The following is a 23,435-nucleotide window of genomic DNA, read 5'->3' as shown; positions in this document are numbered from 1 at the left end:
GGTCCGAGTGCTCTGCCAACAAAATCGGGCTCCCGAGCTCCGTTTTTGGCTGCGACAGCCTCCTGCAACCCTCTGCCAGTGAAAACGGAGCTCGGGGCCCACTGCGAACTGGTACTAAAGGTAAGTAAAACCCACCCCTGAGTCAAACTATTCTCCAAAGCACCTGAGGGTAGAACAAGAAGCAATGGGTGGAAACCAATCAAGGAGAGAAGCAACTTAGAACTAAGGAGAAATTTCCTGACAGTTAGAGCAATTAATAAGTGGAACAACTTGACTCCAAAAGTTGTGAATGCTCCAACACTGGAAGTTTTTAAGAAGATGTTGCGTAACCATTTGTCTGAAGTGGTATAGGGTTTCCTGCCTGGGCAGGGGGTTGGACTAGAAGGCCTTCCAACTCTGTTATTCCTATTCTATTCTATTCTATTCTATTCTATTCTATTCTATTCTATTCTATTCTATTCTATTCTATTCTATTCTATTCTATTCTATTCTATTCTATTCTATTCTATTCTGGGAGTTGAAGTCCCCTCACATCTTAAACTTCACAAGATTGAGAAATACTGCTCTAAGGCAAGGGTCTCCAGCTTGCAATTTTAAGACTTGTGGACTTCAACTCCCAGAATTGCTCAACCAGACATGTTGGCTGAGGAATTCTGGGAACTGAAGTGCACAAGTCTTAAAGTTGCCAAGTTTAGAGACTCCTGCTCTAAGGAATGGGTGACAAAGCCTAGAGAATTCTGGAAGTTGAAATCTACACATTTTAATGTTTACAAGGTTGATAAACCCTGTAATGGGTAAGGTAATGGGTGCCAAAACCAAAAACTAGAAAAAGTTTGAAGCAACTTTTACTGTTAAAATAAGGGAGGAAGGACAGCATAAAAGATGAATTAACTGTCTCTCACTGGTAAAGTGGGAATTAGAGAGAGGAAGGCAACCTTATGTGGACATGGCATAAAGGAAATGTTCTTTCTGAATTATTATGCCATGCTTAGGTGATAGTGTAGAAAGACTTTGATAAAAGAAAGTGTTCTTTATTTATAATCAATCAGTCATTAAACCTTTACCATTATTGAATTATACAGCTATTGGGATCTCTGGAAATTTCTCTGTTGGATTAGCAACTCCATACTCACATTGATTTCAATCCTTTTTCATACAGCCTCCATTAGCCCAATTTCTTCCCAATTTTCAATTGGCTTTCTCAGTCGATTGGAGCAGATTTATCTTAGTTGACATAATGATGCCTTCAGAGCAAGTTACAAATAAGAAAAGCAAAAAAAAAAATCAAATCAAAAAGAATAATACAACTGATGCAAATATTTAACAGGCAGCCATGAAACCCGTAAAAAGCAATCCATTAAAAATTAAAAGGGCCTGAACAGATGTCTAAATATAGACAGGGAAGAAGTCAGGTAATTTCCCCGGAGAAAGTATTCCAGAGATGGAGGGTGATTAGAGAAACCACTTTCTCCCTGGTAGTCATCTATAGTGGCAGGACATGAAAAACTGCCTCAAGCGGAAATATATGAACAAAGATTTCCCGTCTGTCTCTTTTAGAAAGCTACCTCTCTTGCTATGTGTTTTCTATTCTTCTTCCTATCATCCTTCTGTTGTCCTGTTCTCATCCTAATCATTCGTGAAACACCCTATTAAGCTCTACATCTGAGCCAGAGATTTTGCATTTCTCAGAAATGGTTGCCAAGGCAATTGGAAAAACTCCTCAACCACCAACCATCTGATCCTTTAAAAACAATGTGCTGAATATGAGAGAAATACTAGGCTGGGCTAGAAATAGTTTGCGGCCAAACATTTTGGATTCTCTCCCAAGTAAATTCAGATCATCTAGACTTTGACTCTTTTGCCAAGAGATGGTTCTATGGCCCTGGTCTTGATGCTGACTTCTTCATGTTCAGCGCCATCCTTGGTCTCATTTTGTTTATTTGTTTGTTTTTGTTTGTTTGTGTGTTTATTTAATCAAGCATGTATTAGATAACAGATATAAGTATAAACATAATTATGAATACATGAAATGGATACAAATAAAAGGGAACATTAGGACAGGGACGGTAGGCACGCTGGTGCACTTATGCACGCCCCTTACAGACCTCTTAGGAATGGGGTGAGGTCAACAGTAGACAGTCTAAGGGTAACGTTTTGGGGGTTTGGGGAAGAAACCACAGAGTCAGGTAGTGCATTCCAAGCATTAACAATTCTGTTACTGAAGTCGTATTTTCTGCAATCAAGTTTGGAGCGGTTTACCATAAGTTTGTATCTGTTATGTGCTCTTGTATTGTTGTGGTTGAAGCTGAAGTATTCATTGAGTTTTCATTGTGGCAGATAATTTTATGTGCTACACTTAGGTCGGACCGAAGACAGCAAAGTTCTAAGTTTCAAAACTTCAAGTCTGGTGGCATAAGGTATTCTGTTCCGAGCAGAGGAGTGGAGGACTCTTCTCATGAAATATCTCTGGACTCGTTCGATTGTATTAATGTCCGATATGCAGTGCGGGTTCCAGACAGATGAGCTGTATTCAAGAATTGGTCTAGCAAAAATTTTGTATGCCCTAGTTTGCAGTTCAATATTATTCAATATTACTCAATATTATTCAATATTACTCAATATTATTCAATATTACTCAATATTATTCAATAACAAAATTTTAAATATTAAATATTTAAATATTTAAATGTTCACTGAGTCTAATCAGCTGTGGTTCTGTGATGATGATGCTTCAGGATTCTTGCTGATAGAATAATATCATGGTGACAGTAAGGCCAAATGAGGCCAAAGACAATGATGGCAAATAAGAAGAAAATCCCTAGCAAGCAGCAGGAAGTAGGGAAACCAAAAACCACCAGCTGCTGTTGAAACATAAATTGTTAATTGAAGCATATCTTTTTTTAAAAAAAGAAAAATAAAGCATTCAGTTTCATCAAGCCCAGTAAAGAAAGGCAAGCACTGAATGTTATCTAATAGACCTATAGTTTAATAACTGCAAATAACAAATCGGCAGACAGTTTGAGCACTGCTATTTTATATTATAGCTCGTCATACAGTCAGCCTGATGTTTAGACTGGATTTGGCATTTTTATCCACTCATTGAGTCCTTCCCAAGGACTGGGAGAAGCAGATATTGTTCAATAGTGTTAAAGACATCCAGATGCCTTCTACAAAATTTACTAGGAATCCTATTTATGTTTTCTGGACATAAAAACAGAAATCAGGGAAGTTACAACTATATTACATAAACACACATGCTTTTTGGCATGTTTAGATATTTATGTGATTTCTACCTTCCGCCTTGAAATCAATTCAAGATTACTTGCCCTGTTTCCCCCAAAATAAGACATGATAATAAGTCCAATCGGGCTTTTGAGCGCATGGCAATAAGGCCAAACGGTTATTTCAGAGTTCAAAAAAATATAAGGCAAGGTCTTATTTTTGGGGAAACATGGTATAAAATGAGTACAAGGGTAACATTAGATCATATCAGGCATTGTAGCATGTGGCAAAAATATTTGGAAAATATTTAGTGAAATTGACTGGCAGGGAATTGCGCAGCAAGTGTTCAAATGAAGTCAGAGATGCTGACATGAACTTATAGTTTTATGTAAATAAATATATTTTACAACTATATATGCAGCAAACTAGATAGCGAGGCAAACAGAAGCATCATGAGGTAAATCACAGAGCAGTCGGGGCACACCGAAGAAAAAGGCGGGAAAAAGGGAAACTCCCCCTCTATACCCACAGCAACCAATCACAGCGCAGATTGCCTCACAAGAGCCAGCCTTCTCCAGTCAATCAAGCACAGCTTTATGTTCTGGCTCACTGTACAACCCCAGTGTTCCAGCTACTAAATTTAAATTTACCCTTAATTTAACCCTAATAGGACTGTGACAATCCTTAAAATGAGATATTTCAGAATGCACAAAAGAACATTCAAATCACCTGTCTATGGAGATTCTCAGTCATCCAGGTCATGGTTGTTCCAAAGGTGCTTTTTCAAGAGGCAACTGGACTTTCCGGTTATTCTTTGAAGACGTTTCGCTTCTCATCCAAGAAGCTTCTTCAGCTCTTCATGAGAGCTCTTGAAAAATGAAGAAGTTTCTTGGATGAGAAGCGAAACGTCCTCAAAGAAAGATCAGAAAGTTACGTTGCCTCTTGCAAAAGCACCTTTGGGACATTCAAATCACCTATTTTCACATTCTTAATGTCTTTTTCCTAGGATCATGCATTATTTCACAACCTACTCTTGTCCGACTTTTTATCCATGTGCTTGCACAGCTACTTTGCTTTTTTTTTAAAAAAAAAAAACTAGTTAGTCATTTATTATAGTCTACAGTTCTTTGTTCATCAAATATTGCTGCCTTAAAATGAAATGAAGTGAATCTACATGGAGAGAAGACATGCTGATTAATTCCGCCTATCAAGCCAGGAAATACATCATCTGTAATTCACTCATCAGTCACATGAAGTTGGGCATTGTTTACTGAGATTTCATTTCCTATCTGAAATGACTGACCACATAAGAAATCATAAAGCAGTATGAAGTCTTTATTAGCCAGGTTTTTTTCCTGCAGAGAGGCATCTGATTATGGGTCCAAAGAATGCAACCAATTAGGAACACAGTGAAGAAATTTCTTTTTCTTAATCACTTAAAGGATCAGAACGTGAAAAAGAAACCACTGATTTTCAGTGGTTTTTGGTGTTATATATAATCAGATCTAGTGTTAATGTTAACTAAAGTACAGAATTATACTATCGGGGAAAAAAGGCCCTCTATATTTTCCCCTCTGTGGCAAATCTAGACAGCATACTAAAAAAGCAAAGACATCACCCTGCCAACGAAAGTGTGTATAGTGAAGTCTGTGGTTTTCCCAGTTGCAATGTATGGCTGTGAAAGTTGGACCATAAGAAAGGCTGAGCGCCAAAGAATTGAGGCCTTTGAACTATGGTGCTGGAGAAGACTCCTGCGAGGCCCTTGGACTGCAAGGCGATCAAATCAGTCAGTCCTAGAGGAGATCAACCCTGACTACTCTTTAGAAGGCCAGATCCTGATGATGAAACTCAAATACTTTGGCCACCTAATGAGAAGGAAGGACTCACTGGAGAAGAGCCTAATGCTGGAAAGATTGAGGGCAAAAGAAGAAGGGGATGACAGAGAACGAGGTAGCTGGATGGAGTCACTGAAGCAGTAGGTGTGGACTCAAGAGGATGGTAGAGGACAGGAAGGCCTGGAGGAACATTGTCCATGGGGTTGCGATGGGTCGGACACGACTTTGCAACTAACAACAACAACCAAAATTTCCCGCTATAATTCAACACTAGTATAATCTATATACAGTTATAATCAGTGTTCTGTTGTTTCATTACCACTCAGCCTAGCCTGCCTTTCCCTATTCACATGGCTCTAAACAATAATAAACATTCAGTTGTTAAGTGAGATCTATCAATCTCATACAAATTATCTGGAACTGTACAAGTCAACAAACACATTTTCATCTCAGTTTTTTTTTTTTTTTAATTTGATTTATATGCCGCCCTTCTCCGAAGACTCAGGGCGGCTTACAATGTGCTCAGCAATAGCCTTCATCCTTTTGTATATTATACAAAGTCAGCTTATTGCCCCCACAACTGGGTCCTCAATTTACCTACCTTAGAAAGGATGGAAGGCTGAGTCAACCTTGAGCCTTGGCGAGATTCGAACTCTGCAGTAATTGCAGGCAGCTGGTCTTAATAACCAGCTTAATAACAGGGTGCCTTAAACCCCTGTACTACCAAGGCTCAGTTTATCATCTGAGACAAGCTTACTCCTGAATATTGAAGATATTTGTAATACAATAACTACTTTCTATCTGGAAAAGGTATGTTCAACATATTACTGAATTAAAAGATAGCCAAATTGCCTAAATTCAGAGATGCGGGCATAAACCTGAAGTCTAATTAGTGCTGGGAATGACCTCCCATCAGTGGTGGGTTGCTACCAATTCGCCCCGGATCAGACAAACCAGTAGTGGCAGCAGTGGGAGACTCCGTCCACCCACCGGACATCTCTGCGCATGCACAGAAACTTCTGCATGTACACAGAAGCATTGTGCGTGCACACAAGTGCGCGTGCACCCATGAGTGAACTGGTAGCGACGGGATTTGAATCCCACTACTGCCTCCAATACAATACTTTGTAGAAATTGAATATAAGAATTCTTATCCAGTTGCAGGGTAAATACTGATTGCCAAACAATTGCAGTCAACGCCACTTTTGAGGTGTAGATATAGTGTCCCCAGTAAGACACTATTGACCATTAATGTGTCCATAGTCAAGTACTGTGGTACCACCCCATCTGCTTCATCACTTGACTTGAGTTTAATAGTGAGTATTTTAATTTAAAAGAGGCAGTGGCATTCTACAAAGGAAACTAACAATTTCTACTACAATCTTTATTTACAAGAATGCCCCAAAGCATTCTTACAAAGTAATCCTGGTGGGTGGCTACTGTCTGGTGTTTTTATTTAGAGAGTCCAGTAAAAGAGAAACATAAACTATACTTTTGAGGGGTTGTGGTGCTCTCTGAGGTTAGTTGTTTTCTTGCAGACTGATGATGTTACCTAATCTGCAAGAAAACAACCAAGCTCAGAGGACACCAAGGATGTCTCATTTCAATCCTGGGCTACAAATATTCTTCTCTATTGGTAAACGATACTTATATAAAACAGGCACTTGCAACTTATCTAACTGGAGAACATTTGAATCAGAGGTGGTATTCAGCAGGTTCTGACCAGTTCTGGAGAATCGGTAGTGGAAATTTTGATTTAGTTCGGAGAACTGGTAAATACCACTTCTGACTGGCCCCGCCCCATCTATTCTCTGCCTCCAGAGTACCAGCTGAGTGGGAGGAAATGGGGATTTTGCAATAACCTTCCCCTGAAGTAGGGAGGGAATGGAGATTTTACAGTATCCTTCCCCTGCCACGCCCACCAAGCCATGCCCACCATGCCATGCCACGCCCACCAAGCCATGCCCACAGAACCGGTAGTAGAAAAATTTGAATCCCACCACTGATTTGAATCATTTTTATCTGGCATTTGGAGAGACATCCCTATTCACCTGTTGTTTCTGGGGTCTCCACCATCTTGTGCTCTTGTCCTTCACAATCACAAGAGATTTAAGTCTAGTCCTTCTTGAATTCCATTGACTCTTATCTACTGCCAATTTGCCTTGACCATTAGTAGTTCAGATTCTTATAGAATTCAACTAGCACGGAATAAACTTGTACTCATTTGAACAACCTTAGTTCGTGATTTCTTGTGCCTGGCAATAATCCTTGTCTGTCACTTCTTCTATTCTAATTAAGACTTTGATGTACTGTCTCTTTCCTGGTTGGCCAGTTTTGTACCTCTATTTGTTCTATTCATCCCATCTACAACTGACAATTTGCATTAATCTTGGTTATTGTAACCATTATGTGCATTATTGTTGTTATACTGATTTTATTCTTATGTAACTTTATTGTATTCTATGTCTACTTTTTAGTCTTATTCATAATTATGTTTCGGTGTAGTGTTTTCTGCCCTAAAGGTTGCAAAAAAGGTGCGTGGGTGGAGGTGTGGGGTAGTAATTATAATATATGCAGTCTTTTATGACAGCAATTAGGATCAGAATTGCCATCATAAGTGAGACGGTCATAAAGCACGACATTACATGACCACGCCACATAGCAACAGCAGTTCAAGCCACCCCAATTGCCATCATTAAGCAAAGTTGTCACATGACTACAACTTCCTGCAGACTTCCCCACTGACTTTGTTTGAGGAAAGCTAGCAGGGAACATTGGAATTTGCAATCACATGACCACAGATCACTGCAAAATCACAATCACAAGCCAAGCACCGAGGACCGGTTATAACTACCACTTGTTCAGCACCATTGTAAGACTGAATGGTCATGGAATAAATAGTCATTAAGTGAAGACCACTGTATTGAATCAGGAACAAGAAGATTCCTACTGAAGTTCACCAAGAGCTATGGAAACTTCGTTGTAAAGTTGGGTCGTCATGGTGTTTTAGTACTTCACAGAACCAAGAACATTTTATGAGAAGGTTCTCAAATGAATCTGAAAATGATGGTCAATGGTAGAGTTTCCAGGCCAGAAGGTATCCAACAACCTACAGGGGAAGAACAAGGACCTGCATTGAGTAGTCAAGGCATTAATAATGTTCCTGGGGAAAATCTGGCAGGAATTCCAGCTGCTGATGCAATTGTTGGTGAAATGTCGAAGGAATAAGCCAGGGTAAATTGGATATTATCAGACAGGGAATGACCAGGTTGAAAATCAACTTTTCTTGGCAACAATAAGATACACTGGATAGACAACGGCTATTTCCAGTCTGAGGAATTCACTATTTATTGCTTGGGATGCCAGGAAAACAAATGGTGTGACATTTATCACAAGCCAGAAACTCACCCAAGCAGTGGAAAGCTTCTCAACGGTTAATGATCACATTATGACCATCCAAGGCTGTGCCAAGTCTCTCAAAATCAGTTGTCCAAGTCTATGCCCCAACGACTGATGCAACAGAGCTTGAAATAGAAGGTTTCTATGCCAGCATCAAAAAAACCTCTTCTCTACTACTGAAACTCTAACCTTTCTTACAGTGGTGAGTTGCTACCGGTTCGCCCCGGATCGGGCGAACCAGTAGCGGCGGCGGTGGCAGGAGGCTCCGCCCACCAACCCAGACGCTTCTGTGCACGAGCAGAAGCTTCTGTGCATGCGCAGAAACATTGCATGCTGCACGCCCATAAGCAAACCAGTAGCGATAGGTTTTGAAACCCGCCCCTGCTTTCTTACTACAGATATTAACATCAACTACTATGAACAATGGCTTTTATTGGGCCAATATACTGTTGCCCTTTCTGATCCCTTTCTGTGTGTTACAAATTTCCTCCATCTTGTCTTTTCCTCCTGGAGACTCAAATATCATGTCTCTGGACTCTATAATGCACACTCACTTTCATACTGAGTACAAAATCACATTTCCCCCCATTTATTAGATCATCTCTGCATTTCATAGTCCTGCTCACTGGGCACCAAATGGGACTCCTGTCCTGATATTAATAGTTTAAAAATTGCAGCTATTATACATAGAATTAAAATTGATATTTTCATTCAAACTAAAGCTAAACCAGCTTGAAAGAAATAAAAAAGAAAGGCATAACATTAATAAGCTTACTGAAAAGCTTTTACATAGCAAGAAACTGGCAATATAAGCTTGGACATTTCATGTAAGGGAATAATTGAATACATGGCAGGAAACACAGGAAAAAGAAAAGAGATTTAAGAACCGATCAGTGCAGCCCCAAAATCAGATCAAAATAACTATTATTCCATATATCTAAACATTTTAATTAATCCATGATCAGCATAATCTCTGCTTTCTTCTCCCCTTTTCTTCTTCCTTTTGAATTCTGAGAAAATGAAAGCAGAAAGATAATGAACTTCAGTTAAAGCCATAAAACCAAGCAACAAGAAGTGAAAAAGGAGCCATATTTTGACCGAGAGGAGCTTCTGGACAATCTCAGCAGGTGGAAGAACCTCCTCAGATCCAGTCTGTACTTAATGAAGATCAAAGATATAATCTGTAAAACAGTAACAGGACATTTCTATATAGTTCCCAAGAAAACCATATCAATATGTTCATTAAATCACCAGGAATAAGGGCTGAGAATGGTGAGGCAGGAATCAGCAGTCACTCTGCCAAGAAATCATCATCATCATCTCCTCCTCATTAGCCTCCTCCTCCTCCTCCTCCTCCTCCTCCTCCTCCTCCTGAATAAGAAATCTATCAGGGGACAAACCTCCAACAGGCAACATTAATTTTAAGGGATTATATACTACTTAACGTTTTTCAGTCTTCAGGCCAGTCAAAGATTATTCTTTTTTTTTTTTTAGAAAATTCTTAAATATAGCTTGCTAGAAAATTGTCGCTCTATCTTTCTGTAAGAGGAAGTATTAATTATTCCTGCCACTGCATTTTCTGCCAATTTACTACATCAAAGTATCCACTCACATGGCTATCACAGAGGAAAGAGTCCTGCGTAACAAGAAATAATGTGAGCCAGTACAACTCTTGATTTCTTCCCACAATTGAACCAAAATATAAATATTGTGTTTCCTCCAAACAAAAATGGAATAAAACTCTCACTTTTGGGGGCAGGAATCCAACATATTCTAAGGGAAGGACTCTTCTGCTATATGAATGATGATATGTGACCATTAGTGACTTCTTTTATAATACTGTATTGTACTAATCATGCTTGGAATCAGTGGTGGGTTGCTACTGGTTTGGTCCGGATCTTGCGAACTGGTAGTAACGGTGGCGGGAGGTTCCACCCACCCGGCCGGACGTCATCATGGATGTTCTGTGCATGCGCAGGAGCGCAGAAGCACTGTGCGCAAGCAAAGCGAGCGGTTGCGAACCGGTAGCGAAGGTAAGTGGGACCCACCCCTGCTTGGAATATTGATGGTCTCTCTTTGACAATCCTGCATTACAAGACTGATCATTTTGGTTTATTCAGGAGTATGTACAAGAAAGATTTTTGTGTTGTTGTTTTTTTTGCTTTAATTTATATGCCGCCCTTCTCCGGAGACTCAGGGCGGCTTACAATGCGTTAAGCAATAGCCTTCATACTTTTGTATATTTATACAAAGTCAGCTTATTGCCCCCACAAACCGGGTCCTCATTTCACCTACCTTTGAAAGGATGGAAGGCTGAGTCAACCTTGAGCCTGGTGAGATTTGAACTTGCAGTAATTGCAAGCAGCAGATGTTAATAACAGTGCTTTAGTCCACTGTACTACAGGCTCTTTTAGCTGGCAGCCAGTAGTTCTCAGGCCAGAGTTAGCCATTATGAAAACACATAAACACTTCTCATATTCAAGCACCATCATGAAGTCGGGTGAAATATAGAGGGGGCGGAAATTTGGGTTTCAATCATTGTATACAAAAGCACTTATCTCCTCACATAGGCAGTGAGCAATCAACCACTTCATTGGGCTTCATTCTTGTTTGGAATAAATATTCTAGCTAGCCAGACTGCAGCCAGACCCATAATTTCTTCTTATCCCTTTGCCAACACAAGACACCAATTTTATTTGTTTGTTTACTTACTTACTTACTTACTTACTTACTTACTTACTTACTTACTTACTTACTTACTTACTTACTTACTGATTGACTGTGCATGAATGAACTATCTCAACCTCCATCCACTTCCAGGCTACTGCAAATTTACCCCTACCCATATTTTGGAGCAGAAGATGTGCTGTTTTCGATCCTAAATACTTTTAAACCTTTCTAATGAGTTAGGCTGCTATGTTTATTCCAGTCTAGTGACATTTCTATCTCCAAATGGCCGCAGTACCTAGCACACATATGCATTCCAGCAGCTGGTTGTTGCCCTACACAGCCAGTTCCTGTTGGGCTGCTGGATTCTCAATCAATCAGCAGTTTTGTTTTGTTTTGTTTTGTTTTGTTTTGTTTTGTTTTGTTTTGTTTTGTTTTGTTTTGTTTTGTTTTGTTTTGTTTTGTTTTGTTTTGTTTCTTTTCTTTTCTTTTCTTTTCTTTCTTTCTTCCAATTGACTTGGTAATAATTTGCAATGACTATTTTGAGAGACTGCCACAAAGAAGAAGAGGTTAACTTATTTTCCAAAGTACCAGAAGGCAAGACAAGAAACAATGGTTGGAAACTAATCAAGGAGCAAAGCAACCTGGAATTAAGGAGAAACTTCCTAACAGTGAGGACGATTAACCAATGGAACAGCTTGCTTTCAGAAGTTGTAGGTGCTTCATCACTGGAGGCTTTTAAGAAGATATTGAACAGCTACTTGTCTCAAATTGTACAGGGTCTCCTAATTAAGCAGGGGGTTAGACTAGAACACCTCCAAGGTCCCTTCCAGTTCTATTCTGATTGATTGACTATGGCATCCAAAAAAATAGTCTGGCTACCACATTTCCCCCACTCCTTCTGCCAGCACAGCTCAGTTCCACCCTTTCCATTGTTGCTTCAGCAGAAAATGGACTACACCAAATGCTAAATGCAAGTACTACTCATTTAAGACATAAAGCTAGATGTCATATACCATGCCATAAAGGAGTTATAACATTGTAAGCCACTCAGAATTGCTTAGAGCAATGAGATGGGCAGCATATAAATAAATAATCCACTGAGAGCATTGAGCATTGACATAATCGGTCTGGAATTTATTTATCTATCTATTTGGAGAATTTATATAGCCATCTGTTCACTCACAGCAACTCTGGGCAGCTTACAGAAAATAAAACCACAATGTGGAAGTAATAAAAATAATAGATGATGATGATGATGATGATGATGATGATGATGATGATGATGATGATCTACACTTGCACACACCCCTGGTGACAGCACACATATCAGCCAATTAATGGGCTCCATCCCACCCTGGGTTCCCCAGGCCTGCTGGCAAAACCATATCTTCAAAAGAGTGTCAGAGTGGGGGCCAATCTAATTTCTGGAGGGATGATGTTCCAGAGGGAGGGAGCCACCAAGGAGAAGGCCCTTTCTTCCAGGTCCCTCCAGATGTAGCTTCTTAGGGGATGGGAGCCGCAATATTCCTTGGCTCCCTGCTCTAGTGGGTTGGGTGGATGTGACCGGCAAGAGACAATCCCTCAGATAACCTGGTCCCAAGCCAAGGTGACAACCAGCACCTTGAATTGCACCTGGAAGCAAATTGACAACCAATGCAGCTCCCACAGGAGAGGTCTCAGATGTGCACACTGAAGTCTAGTACAACAGGCATCTGGAGCCTCTCACCTTGCTCTTTAAATGCTTACACGAGGCGATTAGAATGCTGCAATCTCTCAAAGAAGCTTGAATGTTCTTGTTCACACTCAAACTAATGCAACTCACTGAGGCACACCCAACTTTCTGTCCCCCTTTCATCACAGAGAACTTGGAGGTCTGGCAATGACCTTACTTCAGACTAACAAGCCCTGTTAACAAACCTCTTAACTCCAGGCTGGAATTGCATACATTGACTTCAATAACAACTGGAAAATCCCTTTGTGAAATGAATTTGGCCATGCATTTGGCCAGATGTTTAGACTGGATTTGGCATTTCTGTTCACCCATCAAGTCCAGGGGTGGGTTCTAAATTTTTTTACTACCGGTTTTGTGGGCGTGGCTTATTTTGTGGGTGTGGCTTGGAGGTCATGTGACTAGGTGGCCATGGCTAGCTGGTCAGATTCATTTCTGGAAGGTCCTCGCACTTACGACCCAACTCATTTGTTTGCTTTTAACACTGATCAGCTGTAGGACGGCCTTTTGAAGCCCCGCAGCAAAAGTTTAAACAGTTTTTTTCTCTCTAGTCATCAGCTGGGACTCAGGAGGCAGCAATAGATTGGGGGTGGGACCAAATAAAAGGTAAGAATAACGTGGGTGGGTGGGTGGGTGGACAGGGGGGAGAACCGGTTCGGTGATGTCATATCGTCACCGCTACCGGCTCGGCCGAACCAGACCAAACCAGGAGGAACCCACCACTGATCAAGTCCTTCCCAAGGATCTGGGATAGTAAATCTTGTTTGGTGGTGTGTTAGGTACCCTGTTTCCCCAAAAACAAGACATCCCCTGATAATAAACCCAGTCTGGCTTTTGAGTGCATGCGCTAAAATAGCACCCACCCACCCCGAAAATAAGCCCTCCCTGAAAATATTTAAATGCATCACAGCCAGTCGTCGCCATTTCCTCTGGTTAGGGTTAGGGAGACAGAGCTGGAAATCCAGTAAGATGGCAAGAGGAGCCCCATCTTGCTCCACAAGCCCCAAAATCATAAGACCTCCCCGAAAATAAGGCCAAGCACTTATTTTGGGGTTCAAAAAATATAAGACAGGGTCTTATTTTTGGGAAAACACAGTATCATTGTAGGATGTAAGCTGTTCCAAGGAAAGCTAATTCACTCATGGAAATTTTGTCAGTGATGACTGTGTTCAACTGGTGCTACAGATGCTCTGGGATTGCATTCAAGAAGGCACAAATGCTACTGGTACTATTTTTTCTTTCTTTTGCCACAGTCATTCTACTTCTATTTGTAGGGCTTTGTGTTTTGTGATTTCCTCCAGTTCTTTCTCTTCTCTTCTGCTGTCTCCAGTTACTGCAACATTCACCATTTTGGGCAGTCTTTTTTATTGACAACTGTTATGTCTATGGTGTTATGTGTCAGGTATTTTGTTGTTTAAATTCAAAAGTCCATTTTCTATTAATTTGTCAATTTTTTTGTCCCAGTTCTTGCTCATAGATAAATGGTATTTCTTGCAGATACTTCAATGCACCATTGTTGCTACTTTGTCATGTCTTGGTTTGTAGTCAGTCTATGCGATCTTCTTACATCAACTAGCTAGGTGGTCCACTCTTTCTTCATCTTAGCAGAGGCAGCATTTACTGTCTGTTGCTCTCTTCTCCATTCTGTCTTCGTGTAATTATAATTTATCACACAGTCAGCCAGATGTTTAGACTGGATTTGGCATTTTTATCCACCTATTGGGTCCTTCCCAAGGGCCTGGGATAGGCAGATGTTGCTGTTTGATGGTGCAAAGTTATCATCACAGGATGTAATCTGTTCCAAGTAAAGCTGCCTTTCGCAATTGACAGATGATGATATTATTAAGAATTGGTTGTGCCCACACAAGAAGTTCATGTTTGCTGCTTAAAACTTTCACAAAATTGTACTGGCTCCTTTACAATTGCCCCTTCTGAGAAAAACAGGATCTAAATATACATTTAGTATACTGTATAAACTACAATATAGTTGAGAGCCAGTTTGGTATAGTGGTTAAGGCATCAGGCTATAAACCAGGAGGCCAGGAGCTTTAGTCCCACCCTGGCACAAAGCCAACTGGATGACTTTGACCTAGACCAGGGGTGTCAAACAGGATTTCTTCTATGGCCAGATCAGCATTGTAGTTCTCCTCCGCAGGCCAGGCCAGAGCAGGGTAGAGTCAGCCTGGATGGCCTCCTGCAGCACTCTGCTGGCCAAAATGGGACACCGGGGGGGGGGGCACACGTGCCCCTCCATGCCCTGTTTTGGCCAGCAAATTGCTGCAGGAAGCCATCCAGGCCAAAAATGGGGCACAGTGCAGCCACACACGCCCCCCCACACACCCCATTTTGGCTGCCAGAGGCACTGCGGGCCGGTCCTTTGCTATTTCCAGGCTGGCCCCATGAGCCAGATTTAAGCACCCTGTGGACCAGTTCCAGCCCACGGGCCTTGAGTTTGACACCCCTGACCTAGATGCTTTCTTTCAGCCCAAGGAAGGAGGCAATGGCAAACCACTTTTGAAAAACCTTGCCTGCGCAGACTTGTCCAGGTAATCTCCAAGAATCAGACATGATTGAATGGAAGAGTAAAAAAAATTCCCCAAATAATAGTATTCTAGGGAGAAGGTTTTTTTTTTTTCTCAAAACTATCATTATACGTTTTATAGACAATTCCATCAAAAGGGTTAATTTCTATAAAGAATGTTTACATTTTTCAGCAGCTACCTAAAACAGGTTTTTATACACACACATGTACATATACATATATATATACATACATACATACATACATATATATTTATAAAGGAATGCTATATAATCAGTGGGGCCAGCCTTAACCATGTTTTCTGGTGATTGACATCTTAAATCTCAATAAACGGTATAACTGTCTTACAAAATAAGACATATCACATCTCTAATTATATAGTGTCACCTACAGTACAGACAGAAAAGTGCCACAAATGAAGCTTTTTTTATTCCTTTTTCTTTGTTGCCTTTGAATATATGATATAATCTCACCTCTGCAGGTATTGGATTTTAACTGAATTTGACGTGTAACAATTCCAGATTTATTATTATTATTATTATTATTATTATTATTATTATTATTATTATTATTATTATTATTATTATTATTATTATTATTATTATTATTATGTACTCCCAATCCTAAATATTTACATAAACATTGCCTTGTAATATTTATGTTGCCTCGTAGATAGCTGGCATAAGATCTTATTTTCCAACATTGTACTGCTTGGCATCATCGCTTATCTTCATTGCCCCAGGCAATGTTTTATGGAAGTTATCAATCTTAGTGATAACTCATATTTGCAGCAGAGAAATGGAACAGTTCTCACTCAATTGATTTGACTGTGTCGCTGTCACCATGGAAAAAAATTATCTAGACAACCCACTGTGAAAAAAAATCTTTCTTACTATAACTGTTAAAAGAAATACTAAAACGTAAGAGGAAATATCCATATGTAGTTAATATCCTACTTTATCACTGCAGTCATAATTTATTATTATATAAAGCTATATAGTTTTATATTTCTTGCAGATCAGGAAATAGCAAAAGGTTGCAACTTCAGTTGATCCTTCCTATATGTAAAGCAGGGATTTCCACCAGCTCTCCTCCTTCCAAAGAATGCATCCCCAAAACATTTTGCTTTCTGAAAGAGACTAGGGAAGAATACAGATCTATCTCGAGTCTGAATCGAGGGCTAGTTAGGATATTTTTATTTTTAGAGCTGGAAAATCCTGCAACTAACTTCCACTTCCTCTCTCTCTGTGTGTTAACGTAGATGTGTTGCTATTTCTGGTGAACTTTAATGGGACATTTTCTGACCCCAAGACTGAAATGACAAAAAATAAAACTTTATAGATTTTTTTTATAGATAAGAAATGGAATATTGGAAGAAAACATCAGAGAAAGTGATGCCCTGTTTCCCCCAAAATAAGACATCCTCTGATAATAAGCCCAATTTTTGAGCGCATGGCAATAAGACCAAGCACTTATTTCAGGCTTCAAAAAAATATAAGATAGGGTCTTATTTTCGGGGAAACACGGTAGGTGATTAAAATTGTATATACTTACGGTAATGAAAGTTGGAAGTTGGAATGTTTCTTTTTTTCCCACTTTTTACTTGTAAATACATTAATAAAATGTTATAAATTAATTAATTAAATTTTGTAAATAAATTAATAACACATTATTTTAAAAAAAACCAAGTATGAATGGACAACATCACGTGTTGTAATTAAATCAGGTAATTTAAATAGTTAATATGATTGTTTCCTTTCCATCATTTTACAATTTGCTGATAACTTGTAGAGAATCTTGAGGCTGACTGAAGACTTTGAGTTGCTGAATATGTATTTCTGAAGGCTCAACCTGTACATCTTTTGGATCAGAGGAATCCTGCTATCAACTAGCAATAAAATCCTTGGAACTGTGGCATTTACCTTTCAATGAGAAGAAGGCTTTCAGTATAAAATGTTCTATTGCTGGTACTTGGCATCCTCTAGACTAGCGAAGATATACCCAAACCTAAGCCCGAATTGTTGGAATTTTTTTTTTTAATTTGATTTATATGCCGCCCTTCTCCGGAGACTCAGGGCGGCTTACAATGCGTTAAGCAATAAGCAATAGCCTTCCTACTTTTGTATATTTATACCAAGTCAGCTTATTGCCCCCACAAACTGGGTCCTCAATTTACCTACCTTAGAAAGGATGGAAGGCTGAATCAACCTTGAGCCTGGGGAGATTCGAACTTGCAGTAATTGCAGGCAGCTGAATGTTAATAACAGGCTATTAGTCTGCTGCACCACCAGGCTCTTCAAATGTGACCAAAAACAAGGTATCTTTTATCATACATGGTGGTTGTCCCTGAAACGAAAAAATATGGGAAGAAAATACACAGGTGGTTTCAGGAATTTAACAGGACTTCAGATAGAATGAACTCCGGAACGATTTCTCCTAGGGATAGTTAAAAGGAAATATGATAAAAGAATAATATGCATCATTTTACATATAATAATCGCAGCAAGAATAGCTTTCACGCAATGCTGGAGAAATACAAATATACCTTCCAAAGGCTTAGTAATTAAAAAAATATGTGATTGTGCAGAAATGGATAAATTGACAATAGAGTTGAAAGGACAAATAGATTCGGAATACTACGCAATATGGGAGAAATAGTACGACTGGATTGAGAATAGAAAAATGGAAAAGAAATAAGACAAAATAGAAGTAGAATTAAAATGTATAGTAAAAATGTATAGAATGCATTTGATTTGGAATGTTACAGTATGTAAATGGTCGCAGTTATGCCTAAAATGTGAGTAAGATTTGTTTAATTGTAAAAATGCAACAAAAAAAAAAAAGAGAAGTAGATTTTTGGGTCTTCCAGAAATAGATCAAAATTCGTGGCTCAAGCAATTCCATAACAAAACAGCACACATTTAACTTTCTCTTAGAATATCTTAACAGTGAAGATCAAACTACAGCTGCTGTGCCAGACTTCTTTAAGTGCTCCTAAATAGCTGAAAGGGCAACAACCTTCCAGCATTTCTACGAAAACTGAAGTTTTGCTTACGCATTCTAACAAATCAAATTCAGAAATGCCCATTTATCTCAAATAGCTCATTTTCCACCAAAGCGCTAAAATAAATTGTATATTTCACAGGGTACCATTTTGAAAATTGCCCCAATTTCTATTGCTGGGCATGGAGCCATTTAGAATTATTGGTTGCGCACTCACTTGCACAAGACCTTTCCGCTTGCACTCAAGCACATGTACAAGAGAAGATGAAGGGAGGCAGGAAGTAAAACCAGCTCCTTTGTGCTGCTGGCCAGGTAGGGACGAAAAACTACCGATCATTGAAAAGAGCAGCAGCAGAGCAACTCAAGTGTGTTTAACATTGGCTTTGCTGACTCTCAGAGCAGAGATCGAAAGGATCAATTTGAGAGTACAGTTAATATATACATAACTCACCAATATTTTAAAGACACATGACAGGAACCGGATATGAAATCACCCACTTTTCTGGCCTTGAATTAGACAACTGTGAAACTACCGTGTTTCCCTGAAAATATGACCTACTCAAAAAGTAAGTCCTAGCTTGATTTTTTTTACGTGCGCCCAGTGGTGGGTTTCAAAATTTTTTACTACCGGTTCTGTGGGTGTGGCTTGGTGGGTGTGGCAGGGGAAGGATACTGTAAAATCTCCATTCCCTCCCCAATCCAGGGGAAGGTTACTGCAAAATCCCCATTTCCTCCTGATCAGCTGGGACTCCTGAGGCAGAGAATAGATGGAGGTGGGGCCAGTCAGAACTTTTACTACCAGTTCTCCGAACTATTCAAAATTTCCGCTACCGGTTCTCCAGAACTGGTCAGAACCTGCTGAAACCCACCTCTGCATGTGCCCAATATAAAGCCTACCCACCCCCCAAAAAATAAGCCCTAATTAAGACCCCATCCACTCCAGGGTGCACAGGTAAGAATTAAGCTATGGTTGGGGATGGGGGGAGGTGGAGCTGCCCTACTACTTACTTTTGGAGTGTTGGAGCCAGGCCAGATCAATCTGGAGCTCTGTTATCGGCTAGACTTGCTGACTACAGAAGAAATAGGCCGAGGCGTGCAAGGCCTGGCTGCAACTATCTGAAGCCAAAGAAGTTCCTGAAGGCCTCTGACAGCGAAAAGGAGGCCGGGGATGGTGCATGCAAATGAGATGAGTCAGTGTGCATATCCTCCCCCCCTCCCCGAAAATAAGACCTGGTGCCTTTTTTGGTGGCAAAAAAATATAAGACAGGGTCTTATTTTCAGGGAAACACAGTATCTAAAGTTGAGTAGTATCAGCAACATATTTGGGAAACTGAGCTGGAATATCCAAATGGTCTTCTCTTACAAGATAAATATCAACTGAGAAAACCACTGTAATTTAACACCAGCTGTCTGTATTAAAGTAAGATCGAATCTCACCAGGCTCAAGGTTGACTCAGCCTTCCATCCTTTCTAAGGTAGGTAAATTGAGGACCCAGTTTGTGGGGGCAATAAGCTGACTTTGTATAAAAATATACAAAAGTGTGAAGGCTATTGCTTAACGCACTGTAAGCCGCCCTGAGTCTCCGGAGAAGGGCAGCATATAAATAAAAAAAAAGGCAGGCAACATTGAATGTAGTATGGACGTTGACTTCCCTGACACTGGCTTAAAAAGTCATGGTCCTAGTCTGTACCAACAGAGGAATAGTATCAAGATCATGTGAAGTATTAGTAGCTATATACTGCTTAAGTAAGACCACCACATCCAATTTTGGTCACCGTGATATAAAAAAGATGGTGAGACTCTAGAAAGACTGCAGAGAAGAGCAACAAAGATGATAAAGGGTCCAGAGACTAAAATATATAATGAACGGTTGCAGGAACTGGGTGTGTCTAATCTAGCAAAGAGAAGCACTTGGTGTGACATGATAACAGTCTTCCAATACTTGAGGAACTGACAAAGAAGAGGGGGACCACCTATTTTCAGTGGTGGGATTCAAATAATTTAACAACCGGTTCTCTACCCTAATGATTTCTTCCAACAACCAGTTCACCAAACTGCTCAGAAAGTTAACAACCAGTTCTCCTGAAGTGGTGCGAATTGGCTGAATCCCACCATTGCCTATTTTCCAAATCACCTGAGGGAAAGGCAAGAAGTAACAGATGGAAAGTTATCAAAGAGAGATCCAAACTAGAACTGAAAAGAAATTTCCTAACAATGAGAACAATTAACCAGTAGAAAGAGTTCCCTTAAGAAGTTGTGGGTGCACCATCACTTTTATCAAGAGATTGGACAGTCATTGGACAGAGATTGGACAGAATGGTATACAATCCATGCTTGAGCAGGGAGTTGAACTAGAAACTCTCCAAGATCCCTTTCAACTCTATTATTCTGTTACTCTGTATTGAACTACAATGTTTGATAGAATGATTTTTAGGCCACCATTGATCATAGCAGTCTTTGTGTCTGTTCTTCTAAGAAATTAGAAAGTTAAAGGTAAAGGTTCCCCTTGCACATATGTGCTAGTTGTTCCTGACTCTAGGAGGCGGTGTTCATCTCCGTTGTCCGAACATGTCTCCATGGTCATGTGGCCGGCATGACTAAATGCCAAAGGCACACGGAATGCTGTTACCTTCCCACCAAAGATGGTCCTTATTTTTCTATTTGCATTTTTTACGTGCTTTAGAACTGCTAGGTTGGCAGAAGCTGGGACAAGTAACGGGAGCTCACTCCATTACGCGGCACTAGGGATTCGAACTGCTGAACTGCTGACCTTTCGATCGACAAGCTCAGCGTCTTAGCCACTGAGCCACCACGTCCCTTAGAAAGTTAGGGGATGAGTAAATGAGTTGGGAAATGAGTCATTCTGTGCAGCATTTTGCTAAAGTTTGCATTTGTGCGTGTTGACAATCAGCATCTCCTGCTGTACTGTTCATATCTGTTTTTCAGAATCACTGAATAGTGGCTCAGAATCAGAAAGAAGAGTGAAGAAGAAACCACACAGAAACTGACTTTTTGAAAGTATTCATTCCTGCCCATTGAGCAAAACTGTTTCAGACCTATTCTGCCAGGTGGTTGAAGAACCATGATCAGCAACGAACATTTACTGCAAATCTTTCAAAACCTTAGCTAATGGACAGTGTTAGCTGTATGCAAAAGTTCGAACATTTTCAAAGCACAAACAAGAAATTTCTCCTTAATTTCTTAATTAACTCCTTAATTAGTTAGTTGTGTTTCTCTTTGATAATCTTCCATCTGTTACTTCTTGACCTGGACTCAGGTGCTTTGGAGAATTGGTCCTCACTGTATATCGGACATTAATACAATTGAGCGAGTCTAGAGTCCTCCATTCCTCTGCTCACAATAGAATACCTTATGCCACCAGGCTTGAAATTTTGGGCTTGGACAACTTAGAACTACGCTGCCTACAGTCTGACCTAAGCATAGTACATAAAATTATCTACAACATCCTACCTGTCAATGACTACTTCAGCTTCAACCGCAATAATACACGAACAAACAATAGATACAAACTCAAGGTAAACCGCTCCAAACTTGATCGCAGAAAATACGACTTCAGCAACAAAGTGGTCAACGCCTGGAATGCTCTACCTGACTCTGTGGTTACATCCCCAAACCCCCATAACTTTAACCTTAAACTGTCTACTGTTGACCTCACCCCATTCCTAAAAGGTCTGTAAGGGGCATGCATAGATGCACCAGCGTGCCTACCGTCCCTGTCCTACTGTCCCCATTTATTCGTACCCATTTCCTGTGTTCATATCCATTTTTATACTTATATCTGTTATCTCATACACATTTGACAATCTAAATAAATAAATGAATAAAAAATAAATAAATTCTGTCTTCTCTGTAACAGCCCCTCAGATATTGGAAGGCTGCTATGATGTCACTGTCACCCCTAGTCCTTAGACTCCTATGATGTCACCCCTAGACCTATCAATTCTTAGCCAAAATCAATGGATCTTTTGGAAAAAACATAACACAAATGGTTCAAGGGTCTGGAGAATCCCTTCCTCGCCAAGAGAGTATATGACATTTCAAACATAGCATGATCTTCTTGTCCCAGGCAAAACGTATCTTTTACACTTGGCTTTGCCGGTAAACAAAATTGGGATCATGTCCTCAAAAAGCCACTAAGGGGCACTGCACAATCGCATTGTCCCAATTGTGAACCTAGGAATAATTCTTCAGGGTTCACTCTCCATTAATGATTACAGAATGAAAAGAGGAAGTGCATTCGTGATCAGCTATGATCTGACTGGACCATTCCCAGGATCTTCACGAAGCTCCAGTGGTTCTTATTTGTTTTTTTGTTTTGTTTTGTTAATGTTCCCATCTTTGGCTAAGGATCAATATAGGCATAAAACAGAAATGACACTCCCTTTTCTTACATGTGGCTGGTTTCAACCTCCTTTTCTTGCTAATTTTATTTTCTAGGTTTGTTTATTTGTTTCTTTATTTATTTATCAAGTAGATTGTTTTATCATGCCTTTGCTACTTTTATAAATAATTCAAGGCAATGAACCAGTGGTGGGTTTCAAAATTTTTTACTACCGGTTCTGTGGGTGTGGCTTGGTGGGCATGGCATGGTTTCATGGGCGTGGCTTGGTGGGCATGGCAGGGGAAGGATACTGTAAAATCCCCATTTCCTCCCGATCAGCTGGGACTCCTGAGACAGAGCATAGATGGGGGCGGGGACAGTCAGAATATTTACTACCGGTTCTCTGAACTACTCAAAATTTCCACTACCAGTTCTCCAGAACTGGTCAGAACCTGCTGAAACCCACCTCTGCAATGAACATATATAATACTCCTTCCTCCTCCTATTTTCTCCATAATTTCCTGCGAGGTGAGCTGGGTTGGCTGGCCTAAAGTCACCCAGTTGGCTTTCATGCATCAGGCAAGACTAGAACTCACAGACTCCTGTTTTCTAGGCCAGCTCCTTAACAACTACACCAAAACCACTCTTCTTTCAATCTCTATTCCTTCTTGTCAAAGGCAAGCTTTTCATAC

The sequence above is a fragment of the Pantherophis guttatus genome, chromosome 8 (assembly GCF_059756535.1).
Source record: "Pantherophis guttatus breed Tessera chromosome 8, ASM5975653v1, whole genome shotgun sequence".
In the NCBI taxonomy this organism is placed as follows: domain Eukaryota; kingdom Metazoa; phylum Chordata; class Lepidosauria; order Squamata; family Colubridae; genus Pantherophis; species Pantherophis guttatus.
This window is presented reverse-complemented; position numbering follows the sequence as displayed.